We start from the raw sequence: 18,335 nt of genomic DNA, 5'->3' as shown, positions 1-18,335 counted from the left end.
AGCATATTCAGAGCCGGGGGCCTTGCTCCACCAATATTTGGAGCTGGGTCTCTCCCCTGGTCCTGCCTGGAGTGGGCCCCGGCCCACGAGGAGTAATGGTAGTTCGAATTAGAGAGCCTAATTCAAACTACCTACTCTGTGTCGCATGTAGCCGCAGGCACCAAGTCCGCACTAACGGGGATTTAAAAATGGCGGCGCCCGGCAAGATGCAAATGAAGCCTGGGATATTTAAATCCCGGGCTTCATTTGCAACTTCGAATGCCTACATTAGCCACCCTAGTTCGAACTAGGGTGGCAGTGTAGACATACCCAGAGGGAACACTTCCCCCAGCCTCTCTACCTCCCCGCCCCCCGCCCTCGAGTTAATGTGACACACATTGGGTTAATCCTATTGTAGGATAGTTTGCATGAGGGGGATTTGGTGGGGGGCCAAACTAATCCCTATTGGTAGGAGGATGGTGGGAAAAGTCCGTAGAGGGGGGTCACATGACACCTTTTACTTCTGGTCATGCGTCCATTTTGCCCCAAGAGTGTTTCCTTCAGATGCCTGGCTAATGGGAGTCAGGGGTGTGGTTAACAGGGGTCAGGGGTGAGGCTAATGGGGGTCAAAGAGTAAATTTTAAAAAAATTCTTTGATGTGAAAAAGTGGTCCATTGATATTCTTAGTTAAATAATTTTTTCTTACGATAGTGATATTGTGCAATAAAGGGAAACTGTTAAATGCTTACAGTTTCCAGTCCGTTTTTACATTATTTAATAAACTATATATCGGCTTACAGGACGGGTGGGTGGGCGCATGGGGGGGACTAGACCCATTCTGAACATCACCAAAATTATACAAACCTGCCGCCTCTGCCCAAAGGACCAGCCACATTCCCAGGTCAATTAATGCCTCAGATCTTACCCAAAAGAGCAAGCCCTGTCAATCCGTGAGAATCGAAAGGTTTATTAATAAAAAGAAAGAAAAGGTTGAGAGTAGAATTGTTAAAGAACCTTACATACACCATTCACCAAGTTCTTCATGCAGACTGTTAGCAGAGATATAATACACTGCTCTCTTAAAAGTCTCTGAAGTACATCCTGTGTTAGGATGGGTCAACAGATCCTTCTGGGCCCTTTATACATAGTGAAGATGCTTCTGAAATGAAGGGCAGGATCGAAGACAAAGATGGAGGAACCCCCATTATCCTTTTACAATCTTACCTATGCAGAGGGAATTCCATTGTTTCTTGAGTGATGGTACCTCTGAAAATGTTAGTTGATCATGTGATCAGTTTTCTGTCCATGCCCTTTTCTTGCAAACAGCCATGAAGTACTTGCTGGTCTGCAAGTTCACAGCAGAATTCCTCAGGTGTTTATTGGCAACACTTAAGAGCCATTGTCCATGCAGCACAGCTATTCACTGAGGCTACATCTACACTATGAGTTTTCTCGGCAAAAAATATGCTAAGGGACTCATTTGCATGAGTTGCGATCTCATTTGCATATTTTCTGCCTATCCTTCTTTGCACTGGGGTTTTTGCACAAAAACAATCAGTGTAGACATTTTCTTTTTTCCACAAAAAATCCCTTTTCTGCAAGATCCTTATGCCCCCCAAAAAGGTGTACTGATCTTGTGGAAAAAGGGGTTTTTGTGCAAAAAGAAAATGTCCATACTGCTTGTTTTTACGCAAAAAACCCAGAACAAAAATGGATCGGCAGACACTATTCAAATGAGTCCCTCATTAGCATAGTTTTTGCCGAGAAAACTTGTAGTGTAGACGTAGCCTCAGTAATCACCCCTCACAATAGGTGGTCAATGCCTGTGGCTGTCTCCCAAACAGCACACATTTAAAATACAAGTCCAGAGCCCATATTCATAACTTTACATACAGAAATCATACATGTATATGAGCAGCACAAATAGAATTAGCATAGCATAAGCTTTCATTAGATACCTCACTTGGTCCACTTTGCACAGAATTTGGGGCAAACACACAACAGCGGGCGCAACAATGATCTGCCTGCTCACATTAAAACCCAATAACGTCACAGTGGGTATCTACAATTTTCTTCGATTGGGTCATGCAAAAAAAAAAAAGTTTGAAAACCACTGCTTTAAGGTACTGCAGTGTATGAAATGTAGATAGTTCTGGATGGAACTCAAATTTTACAAGATGCCATCAGATCAGCCTCTCTGAATAAGAAAACCTTAAAACAATGAATAAGTCTAGCAGCACCATAAAGACTAACAAAACATGTAGATGGTCTCATGAGCTTTCATGGATAGAATAGGATTTTATAAAAATCATCTTTGCAGATAACTCTCACCTTGAAATGCACTCTGAATATAGTAAGTGCACTGTTTAAGTTAACACAACGATTTCTTATTTGTGTATTAATGAGACTTTGTGCATGATTAATGGCTGCAATACCAACATACTCAAATTGCTTTTACAAAAGCAAGACCCCTATGCTACCTCTATTGTCAGTGATAAATTTTATTTACTTCTGTGGCTGCAGGAAAGGCTCATTATGAATAAAAAGATTTTCATGATTTTTAGAATAACATTTAAACAAAGCAAGTATTTTCCTCTTAATATATTAAACTTGATACACAAGTTTAAAACTTTGCATTTTTAATATTGTATTTATTAAGTGTTGTGAATATTCTTACCAAATTATCTTTGGTAGGTTCCAATAGCAGGACTGTAATCTGCCTCTCGCCTCATTTTCCTTATATGGGGAACAGGCAATGTTCCTTTAGACTGGGAGAGACAAATGCAAACATTCCTATAAAAGTTTACAACCAAACTGAAAGTAATGTTTGAATCTTGCTGGTTGTTGCAGGGTGATACTGTTTGTCCCCATTGAAATGCTCCAAGCCGCTACTCTTGGAAAACAAACTAAAAGCTCATAGTGTAACCTCATCTTTGGAATAAAAAGTGGCATCCTGGAATTTAAAATACTGGAAAAACCCACAGTGTCAGCACTTTGAAAATGGCTTCACAATTAATTCCTCCTAACACCCGTTGTCCTATCTATAAAAAGGAGAAAAGGGACATATTTATTTATAATTATCAGAAGAACTCCCAGGAATAAATAAAGACGCATATTTACTTCCACTACTTATACTGTGTCACCAAAAGGCAATAAGATATTGACACAGTTAAGTGCCCAATTCTGCATTATATGTTCAGGCAAAACTCTCATAGTAGTCATCCATTTTCCCTCACTTACTGTTCCTAGTGCTGGGATGAATTGATTTATCTTCTGATATATTTCAGCTATATTCTGCATATCTTTCAAAAGTTTGGGTATAATAATTAATAACATAGCATACTTATCTACAGATCTGGGAGCACCAAATAGTAGTAGTAAAGTTTTATAACCTTTTTATGAAATAATATAATATTTGCTATGTTCTGTGCTGTTATTTAGCTCTAATTTATCCCTAAATATCTTCTAAGAGCCCAATAAGCAATGGAAGTGTTGGTAATGCTGCTAGAGAATACTGAACTCCTGTGCTTCAGCAAATTCAGCTCGGGTCAGGTCCCGAGGATGCCGGATTAGAGTGGTTCAACCTGTAATAGCAACAATTAAATTTTACATCCCTCTAGAGAGGATAAACAGTGGCAGTGCAAATGCCAGATAGATATGTTCCAAATCTTTCTGTGTACTTTGTCAGTGTTATTCACTGTTACTCTGTTAAATTCTGTTTCTTTAAGTTGTTAAGTAAAGGCTGTTCTTTCTACTGTATCTATCAGATGTATACTATGTATGATTTGTAATTGTTGTTCTGGAGCTAGATGATCCAGATTATTGCTGGAATAATTTTATTCCTGGAGGCTCCCAAGGCACACCATTAAGTGTATACAGGGCCAGCCAGGTGGAGGCATCACCATTATATGTTCTTTATGAGCAAGGGACAGCAGCAAGGGGGTGGATAGGGTTTCCCCAACTAAACAACATCACCACTGGGGTACTCAGGATCTCCTTTTATGTTAAAACCATCAGGTTCCCAGGCGCACCTGTGTGTGTGACCTGCTCCCGAGTAACCTGGGGAGGAAAAAGAGGGTTACACAAGAAATCATGAGGAACAGATATTACTCACCCAAGAGTTCTGAAGGAATTCACAGGTTAAATTGTAGAACTACTGAAAGCTGGAAACTGGCAGACAGGGGATGGAGCACTTGATCACTTTTCTCTCTGAAGCATTTCACACTTGCCATTGTTGGAAGACAGAATGCTGGATTTGATGGATCTTTGGTCTAATCCACTATGACTTGTCTTATGTTACTAACTATGGTATGTAAGCCTTTGCTTAAAGCAGCCTCTGTAGCAGATGATTGGAGGATAGCTAATGTGACATCAACTTTTAAAGGAGGTTTCAGAGGCAATCCTGGAATTTGTAGGCAAATACTATTAACTTCAGTACCAGGCACATTGGTTGAAACTATAGTAAAAAATAAAGTTATCAGACACATAGATGAACATGATATGTAAGGGTAGAGTCAATATAGCTTTTGTAAAGGGCTATCATACCTTAACAATCAAATAGCATTCTCAGAGGGTGTTAACAAGCACGTGGACAAGGATGATCCAAGGGTATGTCTACATAGCAAAGTTATTTTGAAATAACAGCCGTTATTTTGAAATAAATTTCCTAGCGTCTACACAGCGAAACCGCTATTTTGAATTTAAATCGAAATAGTGGAGCGCTTATTTCAAATTTGGTAAACCTCATTCTACGAGGAATAACGCCAAATTTGAAATAGCTAATTCAAAATAAGCACTGTGTAGATTCTTAATTCAAAATAGGAGGCCTCCAGCCCTTCCCAGGGTGCCCTGGTGGCCACTCTGGGCACAACCAGGAAAACTCCTCTCCTCTTTCCCTTCCCTGGAGCCGTTAAAGGGGTAGACTCTGGCCACAATGCCTATGCCAGCTCCAGGCCTGCCAGCACAGAGCCAGCAGTTGCTGCCCCTGACCCAGAGGCCCCACCATGAGCCAGGCAGCCAGTGCCAACCAGCCCTCCACTGCTCCCCGGGCCCAGTTCCCCAGCTCCCAGGAGCCTTCCAGGGGCTGAAAAAGGCGGGTGCCTTCCTGGTCTAGTGTGGAGATCGTGGACTTGATTGAAATTTGGGGGGAGGCCCCAATGTCCACGATCTCCACACTAGTCAGAGGAACGTGGCCATCTACAGATGGATGGCTGCCGGCCTGGCCATCAAAGGCCACATGCGTACCCAGGAGCAGGTTTGGAAGAAAATTAAGGAGCTGTGGCAGGCCTATGAACATAAGAACATAACATAAGAACGGCTGTACTGGGTCAGACCAAAAGTCCATCTAGCCCAGTATCCTGTCTACCGACAGTGGCCAGCACCAGGTACCCCAGAGAGGGTGGACCAAAGACAACGATCAAGCGATTTGTCTCCTGCCATCCCTCTCCAGCCTCTGACAGACAGAGGGCAAGGACACCATTTTATCCCCTGGCTAATAGCCTTTTATGGACCTAATCTCCATGAAATTATCTAGCTTCTCTTTAAACTCTATTATAGTCCTAGCCTTCACAGCCTCCTCTGGCAAGGAGTTCCACAGGTTGACTACACACTGTGTGAAGAAGAACTTTCTTTTATTCGCTTTAAACCTGCTCCCCATTAATTTCATTTGATGTCCTCTAGTTCTTCTATTTAGGGAACTAATGAATAACTTTTCTTTATCGGCCCTCTCCACACTGCTCATGATTTTATAGACCTCTATCATATCCCCCATCAGTCTCCTCTTTTCTAAACTGAAAAGTCCCAGTCGCTTTAACCTCTCCTCATATGGGACCTGTTCCAAACCCCTAATCATTTTAGTTGCCGTTTTCTGAACCCTTTCCAAGGCCAAAATATCTTTTTTGAGGTGAGGAGACCACATCTGTACACAGTATTCAAGATGTGGGCGTACCATAGTTTTATACAGGGGCAGTAAGATATTCTGGGTCTTATTTTCTATCCCTTTCTTAATAATTCCTAGCATCCTATTTGCCTTTTTGACCGCCGCTGCATACTGTGTGGAAGTTTTCAGAGAACTGTCCACGATAACTCCAAGATCTCTTTCCTGATTTGTCGTAGCCAAATTAGCCCCCATCATACTGTACGTGTAGCTGGGGTTATTTTTCCCGATGTGCATTACTTTACACTTATCCACATTAAATTTCATTTGCCATTTTGTTGTCCAATCACTCAGTTTGGTGAGATCTTTTTGGAGTCCCTCACAGTCTGCTTCTGTCTTGACTATCCTAAACAGTTTTGTATCATCTGCAAACTTTACTACCTCACTGCTTACCCCTTTCTCCAGATCATTTATGAATAAGTTGAAAAGGATTGGTCCCAGGACTGACCCTTGGGGTACACCACTAGTTACCCCTCTCCAATCTGAAAATTTACCATTTATTCCTACCCTTTGTTTCCTGTCTTTTAACCAGTTCTCAATCCAAGAAAGGACCTTCCCTCTTATCCCATGGCCATGTAATTTACACAAGAGCCTTTGGTGAGGGACCTTGTCAAAGGCTTTCTGAAAATCTAAGTATACTATATCTACTGGATCCCCCTTGTCCGCATGTTTGAAGCCCTTCAAAGAACTCTAACAGATTAGTAAGACAGGATTTCCCTTTACAGAAACCATGTTGACTTTTGTCCAACAAATTATGTTCTTCTACATGCTTCACAATTTTATTCTTAACTATTGTTTCGACTAATTTGCCCGGTAATGAAGTTAGACTTACCGGTCTATAATTGCCAGGATCGCCTCTACAGCCCTTTTTAAATATTGGTGTCACATTGGCTACCTTCCAGTCATTAGGTACAGAAGCCGATTTAAAGGATATGTTACAAATCACAGATAATAGCTCAGCAATTTCCCATTTGAGTTCTTTTAGAACCCTTGGATGAATGCCATCCGGTCCCAGAGATTTGTTAACATTAAGTTTTTCTATTTGTTCCAAAACCTCCTCTAATGACACTTCAATCCGGGACAGTTCCTCAGATTCATCACCCACAAAGGACGGTGCAGATTCAGGAATCTCCCCAACGTCCTCAGCCGTGAAGACTGAAGCAAAGAAATCATTTAGTTTCTCCACAATGGCTTTATCGTCCTTGATTGCTCCTTTTATAGGTCGATCATCTAGGGGACCCACAGATTTTTTAGCAGGCTTCCTGCTTCTAATGTACTTAAAAAACATTTTGTTATTTCTTTTTGAGTTTTTGGCTAGCTGTTCCTCAAAATCTTTTTTTGCTTTTCTTATTACATTTTTACACTTGATTTGACAGTGTTTATGCTCTTTTCTATTTATCTCACTAGGATTGGACTTCCACTTCTTAAAAGATACCTTTTTGTCCCTCACTGCTTCTTTTACATGGTGGTTAAGCCACGGTGACTCTTTTTTAGGTCTCTTGCTATGTTTTTTAATTTGGGGTATACATTTAAGTTGTGCCTCTATTACGGTGTCTTTAAAACGTTTCCATGCAGCTTTCAGGGATTTGGCTCTAGTCACTGTGCCTTTTAATTTCTGTTTAACAAACCTCCTCATTTTTGTGCAATTCCCCTTTTTGAAATTAAATGCCAGGGTGCTGGACTGCTGAGGTGTTCTTCCCACCATAGGAATGTTATTATATTATGGTCACTATTCCCAAGTGGTCCTGTAACAGTTATATCCTGGATCTGATCCTGCGCTCCACTCAGAACTAAATCGAGAATTGCCTCTCCCCTTGTGGGTTCCTGCACCAGCTGCTCCAAGAAGCAGTCATTTAAGCCACTGAGAAATTTTATCTCTGCTTCTCTTCCTGAGGTGACATGTATCCAGTCAACATGGGGGTAATTAAAATCCCCCATTATTACAGAGTTCTTTATTTTGGTAGCCTCTCTAATCTCCCTTAGCATTTCAATGTCAGTATTGCTGTCCTGGTCAGGTGGTCGGTAATATATCCCTACTGCTAATTTCTTATTATTGGAGCATAGAATTACTATCCAGAGCGATTCTATTGAACATGTTGATTCACTTAATATTTTTATTTCATTTGATTCATATGCTGGGGCCACAAGAGAAAGCTCCCAAACAGGGGCAGACACTTGCCCCTATTTTGACGTCCTAGACCGCATACTGGGGGGCGGGATGGTCTGTGCCACCCCGGGGGTCATCGGTCCTGGAGCAGAGGGCCCTGACCAGGGCATGGGGGAGGAACGCCAGGAGCTGCAGGAGCCCAGAGGGAGCGTGCCACACAGCCAGGACCCCGAAGCCATCCCAGCAGACCGTCACCAATGTCATCCGGGGAGGCAACAACATGTGCGTGCCATCACTGTCCCCTTATTGGGGGCGGGGAGGGAGACCAAGGACTGCGTGCATGGGCCTTGTTTACCACGGATCATGCAGCAATTTGTGCATGTGCATGCATGTGCCATGACACCCCTGGGCACGTGGCCCCAGTTGCCTGCCACACAGGGGCCTTGGCCTGTTAGCCACATGTGTGTGTGAAGAGACATGACATGCTTCTGACCCTGGGGCGGGACAGAGCAGGACGCCCTCCCTCCACAAGGCCATCCTACACAGAGGCAGGGGACATCTTCCCCCCACCTCACCCCCACTGTACACAGCACAGGGACATGGGTGCAGTCTTGGGGCAGCTCCCACTCCCGGGGATAGCAGGACATTCCGAACATGGCCTGTGTGCAAGCACATTGGCTCTGATGGTGCGGGAAACGGTCATCCTCACCTTGCACAGGGGAGCTGGGCTTCACCCTCTGTCCCCCCAGGGATAACTGACCACTTCTCTTGTTTCTCCACAGCCACACCAGCCGCGTGTGTAGGGTGCACCACCCTGCCTGGGACATGCTCCCGTACCCGAGGGCTCCGCAGGACCTCCCGTGCAGTGGAGGGGTACCGATAGCAGCACCTGGGGGCACTGCGAGCCCTGCACTGCACCCTCCAGCACTGGATGCAAGAAGATTTGCAGCTCCGTCGGGAGCAGCTTGCCTAGGGCCGTGCCATCTGCCAGCATGCCAGCTGAGCATGCTGCCTCCTACCGCTCCAGCGCCTGCTGCCTCCCCAGCTACTGCTACTCCTCTGACTCCTTCTGCCCCTCCTGCTTCTCCCTCCACCCCCTCCCCATCCCCCCAGGGATGCCAAGGCCCCCGCATCCGCGGTGCTGGGAGACAGTTGGCCTGGTGAGACCACCACCCCAGAGCCCTGAGCTTCCCCCCCCTTCTTCCCCTTGCTTCCCCCTCCCAGGTTTTCCCCTCCCCTCTCCCACCTCCTTTCCCCAGTCTCACCAGAGTTTCATTCCCCCGCCCCAGTTTTGTTAAATAAAGATAGTTCGTGTTTATGAAAAAAAGGGTATTTTATTTTACATCAGGAGTGGGGGAGGGTAAGTGGAAGGACATGAGGGAGGAATGAGGCACAAGCCCCCAGTGGGGCAGATCAGGGAGATTGTTAGTGCTCCTCAGGATGGAAGCTCTCCCGCAGGGCCTCCTGGATACTGACAGCCCCCCGATGGACCTCCCAGATGGCAGCCTGCAGAAAGTTTAGCCAGGCTTGCAGCAACGCATCCAAGAGAAGCACCAGAGCACCCAGGGACGGCTCTGGATCCATGTTGCAGAGTGCTGTGATGTCCCGAGTGAGGGCAACCAGAGCACACAGAGACAAAATGCTTTGCTGTCCCTCACTGAGGTAGACAAGCAAGCAGCGAAACCTGAGAACCAGCTGTCCGGGGGGCAGGAGGGGGGAAGGCCCTTTAAGCACAGACCACAGTTAGCTTCAGGCAGCAGCCCCACACAGTAAGTCCTGACCTGGTGGCCTGACAGAACTGGGCCAGCCAGCCTTAAATGCGATTCACAGTCCACACGGTGTGAACGCGCTATTTCGAAATAGCAAAATGCTATTTTGAAATGCATTTTGTGTGTTAATGCGTTATTTCAAATTAACTATTTCAAAATAAGGTATTTCGAAAGAACGCTGTAGTGTAGACATACAATAGATATGGTGTACTTAGACTACCAGAATGCCTTTGTTGAGGCCTCTCACCAAAGGTTCTTAAGTAAAGTAGGCAGTGATAGGATTAATGGGAAGCTTTTCTCATGGAGAAGTAACAACAATGCTTGATGGGCCAGAGGACAGTCTGGAGCAGTATTCAAGTGTGCCTGGGTGGTCGGGTTGCTGACAGGTCAATCTGTCTCAGGGGCAGACCAGGGGAAAGCCAGTGTTCTTGCAGTAGTCAGTAGCTGGAAGATCTAATGCAAAAGTTTGTGGCTCATACAGTTTCTTCTGACAGGTAGGGCCTTTTTATAGTCTTAGTAACTAATGGTGTGTTGCCTGGGGATCTGTGGACCTTTAGCACAAGAGCTGGTGATCAGGGCAGCAAGGCAGGGTGATCAAGGCAGTGTACAAATGCGGCATAGAATCTAAGGATGTTTCCAGTAGTCCTGGCTTCCATAAGGGAGTCTTTACATGAAATAGTGAAAAGACTGGAATAAATAGTCAGTTTTCCCAATGGAGAGGGGTAAATAGTGGGATTCTCCATGCCTTGGTACTGGCATATTCTTACGTAACCTACAAGAGAAGGTGCACTGAGCAATGAGGCGACAATATATACAGATGATAAAAAATTACTCAAGCTAGTTAAGTCCAGAACTAATGGAGAAGAGTTACAAATGAGTCTCACAAAAGGGGGTGATTAGACAACCAAATGGCAGTTTTGATAAGTACAAAGTATGGGTACCACTCACAGGGAAAAATTAGTGGGTGCTCAGCACCCACCCAGCCAAGCACTCCCTCCTCCAGTGCCTTTTGCCCACCTGCAGCCTCACTGCTCAACTCCTCCCCTTCTTGCTAGCAACTCCGATCTGCCTTGAACAGTGGTTTTGTGGCATTTGGGATGCTCTTGGAGGGAGGTGAAGGAGTGGCAACGTGGCATGCTCAGGAGAGGAGCTGTAGAAGAGATGATTTACAGGACTGCACAGCAATTTTCTGGGATGCCTTTACATTTCAGAATCCCTCCAAGCAGTGGAAGATTAACCAACCATGTAATTGATCAGTGGGTCTATATCCAGGCGGGCAGGGCACCCATTGCCCAATATAACAGCTTTATCTGTGAGACCAGTGCTGGGGGTCAGTAGATCTAGCAGGCACAGGAACTGAGGATTTGTGGGGATGAGGAATGGACCTGGCTGTCCTGTTTCCCCTCGTGTTTGAATTTTCTATAGTATGATACCATGTTATGTACAACAGAATAGAATCTTACAGAATCCTATAAGACTACACTAAACTGAAGCACTATCCTTTTGCTGCTTCTTGCACATGAGGGGGGTCAAATGGGGAGGCAACTCGACCTACCCGAGAAAAAAGTATGAAGTAGTAGTGTTTCCAAACCCCTTATCTACGCCCTAAGAGTTGTAGTGAACCACCACTGCCAGACCCCTCTCAGAGAGACCTCTCTTGCTTTCTTTGTAGGGTCTTACCTTGCCAACATTGGCTATGATTCAGGAAGAGAACTGGCTCTTCCCCACAGTATCCAAGATCCTCACTCTACTGTATTTTGATTCAGCCATAGTGTCGGGGGGCTCCCCCCCTGGTTTGGGGTCGCCGCCCCCATCCGGGGCATAGTTCAGCTCACCTGGGCCTAGCCCCAAAGTGCAATGCCCCTCTTTTAGGGGAAATACGGCCCACTGGCCTAGTCCCAAAGTCGGCTTCCCCTGTATCAGGGGAAATACAGCCCACTGGCCCAGTCCCAAAGTATGCTGGCTCTGCAGCCTAGTCCTTGGGCTGAGCTCCCCACTCGCCGGGGTTCCGGGCAGGAGGGGTAGGGGGGCCCGGGTCCTCCCTCTCCACCAGGCCCCGACCCAGGGCCCTATGAGCAGCGGGTGGCTCCCACCACTGGCTCGGCGGGGGGTTCTCCCCGCAACGCCCCGACCCCTCAGGGGCTTTTCCAGCTCCCTGCCCTGGGTCACTTCCTACCCCCTGCCCCCGGCCCGTCGCAGTCCCACCTGTTGGCGTTGGTCGAGTGGCTGTAGCGGCACTTCCCCAGTCCGCGCCGGGGTCGGAAGTGTCTGGTCCGGTGCCTGGGTCACAGGGGGCCGGGCGGCGGCTCCGTCGCTGGGGCCGAGCCCGGCTGGGGCCTGGCAGCAGCGCGTTCAGCAGTCCTGGCGACTCCCTCTCTGGCAGCTGGGTGCTAGCTCCCACTCGGGCCATGGTCTGCCCCTTCTGAGCAGGCCAGCAGCCTTTTATACCTTGGCTCCCCTCGGAGCATGCCCAGTAGGGCTGTGTGGGTGGGGCCCTCTCCGCCCCCGGCTCCAGGTGGTTTCTCTGGGCTTGAGTGCGGGGCAGAGCCGCCCCATCACACTTAGTAAAAAGTGTTTTGTAAGTACAGTATACCCTACTTGGGGCAGAAGAGGGTGCTAAGTTCAAATTCACCTGAAAGAAGTTTTATCGCCAATTTAATGAATTTTTTTTAAAGACTGCCTTACATTACCTGTTTACTTAGCCTAAAAAATCCTTGTGAATAGAAGTTAAACCTGTTTTAGAGCAATTCTTAGCTTTTGTTTATATTAAAAGAGTGAGACTATCATTATCTGAAAAGAAATCTCCACTGCAGATCTCGGTGTGCTTTGGGCTTTGAACAAGAAACAAGCATTTAATTTTGACATTTTTAAACTTACACAGGAAATGGTGACAGATGATTATGACTGTGATTAATCATTTCCCCTTTCCTGTATTTCTTCTTATTCATTCACTTTCATAAACTTTGACATTTAAAGAGAAATGATTGTACAATGTGTGACAGTCACAATACAAATCTAGGAAAATGGATGCTGGTCTTTCCACACTAAAAAGTTAAGTAACTCCACCGACAATGCATTTGCCATTTTCTTGCTGTGCTTGATTAAATCCATCATACCTGAATCAGGCGGAGGGTTCCACCCACTGAATGATGATGTGCCCTGGCTTTGATTTGTTGCCCTTCACACTCTTTTTAGAAATCGTATTTACCATTGGTACTGGCCAACCAATGAGGAAGGGGCCAAACTGTATTTAAAATCAAGTATTAGAACATCTTAAAACAGTGGTCTCCAGCCATTTTAAGCATGAGATCACTTTTTGAATTTAAGTGTAGTCCCAGATCTACCTCAAATATAAATACCCTTGTCCCGCCTCACTCCTATCCCTTCTCCAAAGCCCCACCCCTGCTCACTCCATCCTCTCTCTCTTGCCCATCCTCCATCACTTTCATCAGGCTAGGGCAGAGGCTTGGGGTGCAGGCTCTGGTCTTGGATTAAGGGATCTGGAGTATGAGAGGGGCTCTGAGCTGCTCTTGGGGCAAGCAGTTGGGATGTAGGAGGAGGGTTCTAGGTTCAGGCTCTGAGACAGTGTTTGGATGCAGGGGTGCTCAGGGCTTGGAGTGCAGGAGGGGTTAATGATTGGGGTAAGAGTTCAAGCTGGGGGCTCCAGCAGGGCCCTGCTTATCTCAGGTGGCTCCTGGGTGATGGTGCAGTGGGGCTAACGCAGGCTCACTCCTCCCCTGGCCCTGCACCACTCTCAAAAGCAACTGGCAAATTTTCTCCATCCTAAGTCCTGTTGTGCCCCCTCTCTGCTCCACGGAGAAAGGATACAGAGTGGGAGGGGGCACCTTGACATCAGCACCCTCCTCTCCTTTCCCTGCCCTGCCAAGGCAAAGGGCAGGAGGTGCGCAGCAGTGTGAGGAAGGGCAGCTGAAGTGCCAGTCCTTGATAGCCTCTTGGCCAAACCAGTCAGGATCACCTGCCAGAGGCTCCAAGATCTACCAGTAGATCCCGATCTACTGGTTGGTGACCACTGTCTTAAAAGGTGGTTTTAATTCCATCTGGCCCCCATGCCTGCTGATGGGCTGTAACATGTAAGAGCTGCACTTCATACTTACTTTAGCTGGAGTCATGCATAAGTGCGGTTCCTTAGTGTCATAGAGGCCCCAGCCCCTCAGGGAAACACACAATTCCGAGCCTGAGTCATGTTTGGTAAAAAGCCTCATAAGGCCCCATTTAAAACGTATTGACCTGTAGTGCTTGTGTAAGTAGATCTGAATCAAAGTTCCTCTAAGCTGCATGGTAGTAGCACCCCGCAGCTGCTTAATCAGCTCCGCACAGCCAGGGGGCTCAGAGCTTCATGGATGGAGCTACCTGGCTGGGATAGAGGCACTTCTCCCTCAGGGACATCAGCAGCAAGGAGAGATTTGAGCAGGGAACTGCTTCTGTTGCTGAGGGAGAAGTGCCTCTCCCCTCAGCCAGGTAGCTCCGTGTGCAGAGCCCTGAGCTGCTGGCTAGATGGGGCTGATTAAGCAGCCGCACAGCTTAGAGGGAACCTTGGTTAAATGTATTGTTGGAACTTCTAGTAATGAACTGGGGGAAGGAGGAGCAGACTGTATTTGCACAGCACATCTACTCTGCCTAGGTGTTCAGAGACAGAACAGCTTTGCCAAAAAGATCAGTTTTGACTGGGTTTGGGTTATAATTCTCTTTAGTATTTGTGCTGGTTTTCTTGGACTTCCTCCAGGGGGATGTCCTGACTGGCAGCTACCCTTTTAAACAAGTATTGGAATCTTGGAATTGTTTGAAGTCATCTTCCATCACTGAAGGAAGTGGTATGATGGCTTTGTCTGGGGAAGAATATTAGTTACACGTGGGTGATGTGTCTTCATTGCCCATTTTCCCCTGGGACTCTTGTGCTGTTGATTACCAGTGATTTAGTGGGGACCATAATTCTCTCCTTTGTGGTGAGGAGGATGTGTTGTATTGGGCCTTAGATGGTGCCCATGGGCCCAACATAAGCCACTGAAATGGGAAAGGCATAGGGGCACACCCATGCTAGGACAGAAAAAGGATGGTTTCACTTGATTGTTTTGTTCTTTAGTGTGGTCTGTGCCCCTTTCCCTTGGGGTTCAGTGGTGTAGCAAGAAGACTCCTTTATCTTGGTCCTCTGACTAGTTATCCATAAGTGCTGCTGATACCCTTGGAGAGATTGACTGTTAAAACTGGTGATCTGTCTGTGCCAAGGAGGGGTATTTGTGGTTCTGTTGATATAGTGATGTCAGCATATATGAGGAATTTTGTAGTACTAATGATGTTGGAACCTTTGTATTACTTTATCGACAGGAAAGTGTGGTCTAATTTGATTGGTGCTGGATCCTTGGTCGTGTTGACTCTGCTTTGTGGACGGTGCTGGGGGTGGCAGCTTAACTGTCTGTGCCATATGTACCAGTTCCATGGAGAAGATGTGGAGTTTTAGGTCTTGACTCCTTTTTGGCTTTCGGTGAGAGGTAGTGGGATGGATGCCCTCATTCTCCACCAAAAATGTTATGCTTAAACAAAGCACGCAAGATCTTTTATAGGGGAAAAGACAGTACATCACATTTATTGAGAATGCGACAGTTGCATATGCTTTTCAATCATTCACACACAAAAACCATACGCACAGTCCTGCCAGACGATATTATAGTTACCAGCCCAGAGTCTGGATCAATCCAGCCAGCCAGATTGATCACAGAGGGGGAGCTGGGCTCTCTCGGTTGATAGAGCCCATGCTCCTGGAGTTAGTGGCAAGACGAACCCAAAGTTCCATAGCAAGGCACCCTGATTTTATAAACCTTGTCTCTGTTGAAGTCTATGGATTTCACTGTGTCAGTCTGTGATCAGTTCCTGTTATCTTGTTAATGTTAATCATTCCCAAAACATCTCCAAGAGGCTCATCCTGTCCTGGATTGTTAATCAGTTGTTTTTAGGGATGCCTTCACCTTTAGAGCTGTCAGTCTGCCAATCTGATCAATTCTTGACCGTGGGTAATCACTAATGGTTCTTCTGATGCCTATATGTCTCTTCACAGTCTGTCTTTTACAGTTTGTCTTCACCCCACATTCTCCCCCTTCTCTCTTGACCATCTGGCTCTAACGATGACCTTCGCACTGTATCTCATTCATACAAACAGTCTTTCACAGAGTTACAAACAGCAAAGTTTTATATTAAACAAAAGCAAACAGCATTGTAAATTGCCTTACTAAATTTTGTAATTAAAACAATTCACAGTGAAGGTTTGGACCTTCAACACTCCTCTAATCTCATTGACAGACACAATATGAGATCCTGTCTCTTTACTTACTAAACATATACATCTTACTAAAGGGCTTAATTTAAATGTAGTAATGCGTTACCTTACATTGCTACATTATTAAACCTAAAAATACAAATATAAAAAGGATAAAACTTTCAATCCTAACATATGTGGCACGGCTGGTGCCAGAGTTGTAGAGAGAATCATTTTCATTGACTCTCAGAGCCATCGGCAGTTGAGGGGGAGGGGCGCTTTTCATTTTTTATGGATCCTGTTTTGGAGAGAAAAAGGCTTTCATCTACTTTTCTGAGGAAGATGGAGCCATGCTCCTTGATGGTTCAGACTATGCTAATAAGCACTTCCTGGAGGACCTTTGGTCATCTTTTTCAGAGACTAGGAAAAGTGATTTCTCTGAATAGAATCATCTTCAGGCAGAGGTGCTGCTCTTAGCGGGCTCATGCCTTCAAGTTGCGGTAATGAATACACTTAGAAGGAATGTGCATCTCTCTGAGGCATCTCACATATTGACATGGCAGGAACCACATCTCTTAAAGCCAGGGAAATCTGGTTAATGTTTGAGCCCGGAGGTGGGGTGACCTATAAACTAAGGAGAACTAACAAATCTAAGTATCAAAGAATAATTTTTTAAACTCGCTATGAAACTACAACAAAGGAAAACTTAATTAACTATTTTCTATTTTTTTAAACTCCAGAAAAAGTGAATGCACTGCCAAGAGCTCCATCTTCAGTCAAGTAAAGTTGAGAGAGAACTGGGAGGGGAGGAGGGAGGACGGGCCATGTGCGCACACTCAGTGGGATAGATAGGTGCCACAAGACAGCTGGGGCATGTGCATGGCCTGGTTCAGCACGGCTAATGAAAAGCCTCCTATCAACGGCGCTGGGACAAACGGTCACCTGAAATGGAATACCCACAGGGACAGCACTTGAAGAAGCAAGTCAGGTTAACTGATTGGGACATTTCCTGTGAATTTAAGCTGGCAGAATAGCTGAAGAACTGTCAACAGGCCTGAGGGGTTAAAGTCATCAAGGGGATTATCTGAAATATCAAGCCAGTGAAAACCAACAAAAATAAGTCCACCCCTAAAACAATGTGGAAGGAATTTGTGGAAAGCTTAACATGGATGCACAGAGCAGGAATACGGAAGCTGTGGAAGCACTTACTGTGATTACATCACCTCAGGATGGGATGTAGAAATAAAATTTCTAGACACCATTAATGACTGCTTCTTGGAACATCTAGTCATGGAACCTACAAGAGGAGAAGCAATTCTTGATCAAGTCCTAAGTGGAGCTTAGGATCTGGTCCAAGAGCTGAGCTGTTCAGTAATAACCACCATACTGTAATTAATTTAACACGTGTGTGGGGGGGGGGGGGGGGGGGAGAGAGGGGGGAAGATATACCAAAGAAACCAATCACAGTTGCATTTAATTTCCGCCAAGGGAAATGAGGAGGCTAGTTAAACAGAAATAGAAAGGAATAGTCATATGAATGAAATGCCTGCAAACTTCATGGAATCATTATAAAGATACCATAATAGAGGCTTAAACTAAACACATACACCACATTTTTTAAAGGACCTAAAAATGCCACCATGGCATAACAGATAAGAGGCAGTCAGAGACAAAAAGGACAGCTGTTAAAACTTGAAGGTAAATTTTACTGAGGAAAATAGAAAGGAGCATACATTCTGGCAAGTCAAGTGTATAAGTATAATTAGGGAGGCTAAAAAAACATGTGAAGAATAATTAGCAGAAAACACAAAAACTAAACAGCAATTTTTAAAAATATACATCAGAAGCAGGGAGCCTGCAAACAATCAGTGGGACCAATGAATAATCAAGATGCTATTGGAACACTCAGGACAAGACTATAGAGGCAAAGCTAACTGATTTACTTACATGGGTCTTCACTGCAGAGGACTTAGGAAGATTCCCACTCCTGAGCCATTCTTTTATGTGACAAATCTGAGCGACTATCCCAGACTGAGGTGTTAATAGAAGTGGTTTTGGAACAAATGGTTAAATTAAGTCACCGGAACAGATGGTATTCACACAAGAGTTTTGAAGGAACTCAGATATGAACCTAAAGAACAACTAACTGTGGTATGCAACCTATTGCTTAAATCAGCTTCTGTACCAGGTGAATGGATAGCTAATGCTACACCAATCCTGAGGTGATCCTGGCAACGACAGGCCTGTATGCCTAACTTAAATTCAGGGCAAAGTGGT

General features: G+C 45.4%; 1 long non-coding RNA gene across 1 annotated transcript in view; it reads left to right on the top strand.

Moving 5' to 3' along the window:
* Positions 1-9,326, top strand: part of LOC102450793 (uncharacterized) — a 49,356-nt gene extending 40,030 nt beyond the window's left edge. The window contains exon 5 of the long non-coding RNA XR_001368639.3: positions 8,804-9,326. This is a non-coding gene — a long non-coding RNA (uncharacterized LOC102450793). The remainder of the gene's footprint in view (positions 1-8,803) is intronic.
* The last annotated feature ends 9,009 nt before the right edge of the window (positions 9,327-18,335 follow it).

The sequence above is a fragment of the Pelodiscus sinensis genome, chromosome 5 (assembly GCF_049634645.1).
Source record: "Pelodiscus sinensis isolate JC-2024 chromosome 5, ASM4963464v1, whole genome shotgun sequence".
In the NCBI taxonomy this organism is placed as follows: domain Eukaryota; kingdom Metazoa; phylum Chordata; order Testudines; family Trionychidae; genus Pelodiscus; species Pelodiscus sinensis.
Note: the sequence above shows the minus strand (reverse complement) of the source record. Positions and strands in the feature narration are given on the sequence as shown.